The sequence below is a fragment of the Amblyomma maculatum genome, chromosome 3 (genome assembly GCF_055883805.1).
Source record: "Amblyomma maculatum isolate TAMU_Amacu chromosome 3, ASM5588380v1, whole genome shotgun sequence".
In the NCBI taxonomy this organism is placed as follows: Eukaryota; Metazoa; Arthropoda; class Arachnida; order Ixodida; family Ixodidae; genus Amblyomma; species Amblyomma maculatum.
In genome coordinates, this window is record NC_139346.1 from 121,988,536 (window position 1) to 121,993,848 (window position 5,313).

General features: G+C 48.5%; 1 pseudogene; it reads left to right on the top strand.

The window, feature by feature from the left end:
• The first annotated feature begins 2,423 nt into the window (after positions 1-2,423).
• On the top strand, positions 2,424-4,028 carry LOC146195889 (uncharacterized; annotated as a pseudogene).
• The last annotated feature ends 1,285 nt before the right edge of the window (positions 4,029-5,313 follow it).

Below are 5,313 nucleotides of genomic sequence, written 5' to 3' on the forward strand. Positions count from 1 at the left end.
TCAAATGGCGCCACCAGCAGCCATGGTTTATTCAGCAGCCACGGCCCCTTCAGTAGTTATCTTGGGTTCCTTGACGACTTGCATAGTCCCAGTAATGTAACACAGCCATACCTCGGGCCAAGATTGGAAGAAAACACTAGCAGGAATAATGCAAGTACAAGGCGAAGTTGAGCTCAAGTGGAAGACACAAATAAACAACTGTTCTCCTCGGACAGTAGCACTACGGCAAGGGAAGACGTTGCCCCGCTCAAGAAGTCGAAAATGACACCTGATGAAAGCGCCATGGATTTCACCTCGGATATGGAATCACCTCATATCCAGTCATCTTGCACCGCTGTGTGCGTTTTCTTTTCTTCATTTCCCCTTACCTTTCAAGAGAGCTAGAATGCCCCGGCCAACATCCACCCAGTCTCTCCATCCAAGATGCAGTTTTCTTCACACAACTGCTCGCATGTGTCTCCATCTGAATGCATCTTGGACACTGCTCGCTTGATCAAGTCTGCCGTCTGCCATTTTTCTTTTTTTGTTCTTTGCACTTTTTCTGTGCATGTGTGCATTGCATTATATTTCGCTTGTCAGCCGTTGGCCCCAGCAACTTTTGTTCAAGTCGGCAAGCTAACTTTTCAATGCCCTTCCTATCAATGAAAAAGGCATATTTACACATAGTGACACTTAAGGGACAAGGCTTCGCAAACAGAAATAAGCGAAGGAAAATAGTTCAATTTAGGAAGAAAAAACATAGTGGATCTCATGTTCCTGCGGGAATGTAACCTGCGGAACTCTCAAGAAGTTAAAAGTTTCTGCGAAGAGTTCTCCGTTTGATACTTTTTTGCTATAGCCCTTCACGGAGCCGTGGAGTGGACGTAGTTGTGTTTTGCAGATCATTACCGCATGGTAGTTTTTATTTATATGACACGGAATGCCGCGTGATTGCTTTTGACTTTTTCTGGCGCGAAAAAATATTTCCTGCACTGAACATTTACGCTCCAGCGACGCGGCCTAACTTGAAACGTTCCTCACCTAGTTTTCCCCTTTCATTTTAGAGAACCATCCGTTTTTGGTAGTCGGCGACTTCAACTGCGTCCTGGATGCCAGGCACGATATGCGAGGACCTGGCCAGGATGGGTCTGTGGCACACGCGGCCGAACTAGCACGATTCGTTCGTGTATATCGATTGACAGACGCTGATGTGCACATGAAAGGCGAAACCTTTGGAGGCACATGGCACCAAAGGCGAACACAAACCAGGCTAGAGTGCGTGTATCTACCTGCTAAACTAGTCTTCCGTTTTATTCAGTGCAATGTCCTCACAGTCTCTCCTGACGCTGGTCACAACTCTGACCACCAGTATTTTTCTGTCATCTTTGATTTAGAAGGGAGGCACGGGGATCACGGTGATCTTTAGAGGCTAGATGTAGCTTCTTTACGCGATCTCGCGGCATTAGCTGAAATTAGACCAGCAGTAGCAGAGTCACTTACTCCGCAGAAGCGAGGCATCGACAAATGAGACGAATTAAAGCAGAGCTGGAGATGCGCACGCATAAGAGCAAGCAGGAAGAGGAAGAAAGCAGAGACGGAACAGATAGTGGAAGTTTGCGACACATTCACGTACTGTGAATGGGAGGTTAGATGCCACAACCTATGGAGGAACACCTTGAATGCCAGCGCGACCGATATAGCCGCCTGTTGTGCAGAAGTTCGGCGACGTCAGCAAAGGCATGGGCAACCTTACCGACCAGTTTCGGTTTGGTACGCACAAAGTCCGCGTACAGCAGTTCATTTTTCATAAAAAAGTATTAGTTGAAGACAGGACCGAGAGCGGACTGCGGCGTGATATCGATAGGATGTTCCACAGCTCGTATAGTGGTGTTTTTATGTCGGAATGCACGCAAACTGCAGAAACACTCTGCAATGAAGTCATTACATTTTGTTGCAATATTCCAGAATTGGATGATGAAAAAGGAACAAGTTTAACTTCCCCCACTGACAGGCAAGAACTGTTGTTTGTCCTGAAAACTATGAACAGCGCATCGGCTCCCTGAACTGACGGCCATCCTGTAGAATTTTATCGAGTCTGCTGGTCAGAAGTTAGCGACGCTTTAGTAGCTCTCGTAAATCTAGAGGTGGAATGCAAAAGAATATCTTGATCCTTTTCAAGGGGGAGTGTAACCCTCCTGTTTAAACCTGGCGCAGATCTTGTAAAACCAGCATCATGGAGACTGTTGTATCCTTATTTCTTGTTTCAGTTTCGTTTCTTTCAGTGTACATATCGTCATCGTCATTCAATATGATTCCCTATATAAGTGGCTTCACTGTGAAGAATAAAAGAGGGTTTTTCGCATACTGCGCTTGCAGGGTCCCGTGTCATGCGTCTGGTCTGAAGCAGACACCACATATTGGCGACGAGGATCGGTATCGGAGCCATGTCACTCGGGTGTTTCCCAGCACCGCCCCCTTTCTTGCCTGCACCCGGTGACCGGGCTGTGCCTTGGAAGCAGTGGAAACGCGTATTCCTGAATTTCCTGGAGGCCATTGGCGGCGATGAACTGAAGCTGAAGCATTGCAAGGCAATTCTGCTAAACTCGCTCGGGGTTGAAGGCCAGCGAATATTCTACAGCATCCTTGCACAAGGAGCAGACGCGACTGCGGACGCCGAGGCCGGGGAAAAGGTGGACCAGTTCAAAGACGCGCTTGCTGCTCTGTATACGCATTTCACGAGCGCTACGAATGATTTGGTCGAGCGGCGCCGGTTTCGCCAAAGACAACTGCCTGGTGAGACATTTCAAGCATTTGCAAACATTCTTCGGGACCTTGCGTCTACTTTCAATTTTGGCAGTGCTACCGATAGCATGATTCGAGACCAATTACTGGAAGGCACTTCGTCACGAACAACCCGTGAACGCATGCTTTATGAAGGGTCTTCGCTTACATTGCAGCGTGCTGTTGACATCGGGAAGCAAATTGAGCAAACACAACAAGAGCTCGGAGAATTCGCGCATAGCACTGTGAACAAGATTCAAGATGTGCGAAAAAGGTCAGACTCTGAGCAAGGAAGTTGCTACAGGTGCGGCTCGTCATCGCATATGGCTAACTCGACTGCATGTCCGGCGAGGAACAAGCGTTGCCACTCTTGTGGAAAAATTTGTCACTTTTCAAGCATGTGCAGATCGAAGAAAATGAAATATGCCGTTCGAAAGCCCGAGAAGGCCAACGCCGTCACGGTACTTCAAATCGGTGACCGTAATGCGTCGGCGAAAGATATTCGAGCCAACATTTCCATCGGGAAGATAAGATTGTCGACACAGGCGCTACGGTTTCTTTGCTCAGTGAAGAGCACTACCACAAATATCTAGCCGACACGTACTCATTACGACCGCCGACTGCCAATTTGTGTAACTATTCCGGAAAACAAATAAAGTTAAGCTGTTGCTTTCTTGCTGACGTATCTTACAAGGGAAACAGAGCCAGTGTGCTTTTTCATGTCACAACCAAGGGCACTTCGCTGCTGGGGCTTGATGCCGTTCGGAGCCTAGGAATCACTATCAACGGCTCAACCTTGGATTGCTGCCAGGTGACATGCCCTGATTCACTGCCTTCAGAATTTACGCACCAGTTTGCGCACTTGTTCACGGAACAGTTAGGGTATGTGAAAGGCTTTGTTCACCATGTTACATGCCGTTCATCTGTGAAACAAGTCGTTGCGAAACTCAGACGCCTGCCGCTCACGCTACGGCAACAGGTATCGGTAGAGATACAACGCCTGCTGGCCGAAGATATAATTGAACCTGTCGACGCATCGGAGTGGATTTCACCCATCGTCGTCGTGAGGAAGAAGGACGGTTAAATTAGGTTGTGCGTGGACCTACGTGAAGTGAACAAGGCAGTAATTGCCGATGCTTTTCCTCTTCCGCATACAGAGGAATTACTTCATGAACTAGCTGGAGGAACGTACTTCTCAAAGCTCGACTTAGCGTCGGCATACCACCAGGTAGAACTAGCTCCGGAAAGTCGGGGACTAACCACCTTTATCACACACGAAGGATTGTTTCATTTTAAGAGAGTGTTTTGGCCTTGCATCTGCCCCTTCCGCCTTTCAGAGAATGATGCAGCATATTTTGAAAGATTGTAAAGGCGTACTTTGTTACATTGATAATGTGATTGTGTGGGGCAAGACACGTGAGGAGCACCACAAGAATCTACACCAAGTGCTAAAACGCATTGGCGATTCAGGTTTGAAGCTCAACCAGAAATGCACATTTGCTGTTTCAGAACTATCCTTTTTAGGGCATACGGTGAGCTCAAAAGGGCTCACACCATTGCAGTGTAAGGTTGACGCTATTGTCAAAGTGCCTGCTCCTCACGATGTTGCCACTTTGAGGTCAGTTTTGGGTCTCGCTGGTTACTATGCTCGGTTCGTGCCGCGATTTGCTGATCTGGTCGAGCCGCTTAGAAGGCTCCTGCGGTCTGGTCAACAGTTCACGTGGGATGATGAGGCTGAGAGTAGCTTCCAGCTTGTGAAGACAGCTTTGTCTTCAAGCCCAGTCATACAAATGTTTAACCCAGACCTTGATGTAATTGTTACGACAGATTCTGATAAGGGTCTGGGAGCCGTTCTTCAGCAACGCGATGGTGACAGCGTACGCACGGTGGCCTTCGCATCACGTTCCCTGACTCCTGCTGGGCGGAAGTACTCCGCTGGGGAACGTGAGGCCCTTGCATGTCTCTTCGCGTGCGAGCGCTGGCACGTCTACTTCTGGGGTAGAAAATTTTTGTTACGCACGGACCACCAGGCACTGGTGACGTTACTTTCAGCTGCCGGTACAGGACGCCGACCTTTGCGTATATCCAGATGATCAGCTCGACTTTTGTATTATAACTTCGACATAGAGTACCAAAAGGGATCACAAAATGTCGTGGCCGATGCGCTTTCACGCCTACCTCTTGACTGTGATTCACAGCAGAAGATGCAGGAAGAAATTGTGGCCGTTGTATCAGAGTGCCTAACAAAGGAACGGCTGCAGGTGGCCATTGCTGCAGACAGCACACTGCAGCAGGTTGTTGTGCACGTGGTACATGATTGGGCGCCTAGAAAAGCTTTGCCAGCAGGTAGTTGTTCCGAGTGAATTAACCTCGCTCCTTGCTGGTTTTGCGCACGAAGGTCACCCAGGAATTGTGAGGACGAGGCAGAGACTACGTGATCGTTACTGGTGGCCGCGTTTGAATAAACAGGTAGAAGAAGCAATTCATTTTTGCCATATCTGCCAGGCCGCGGACAAGTCCACTAAACCGTCGTTTGCACCGCTGCAGCCGGTG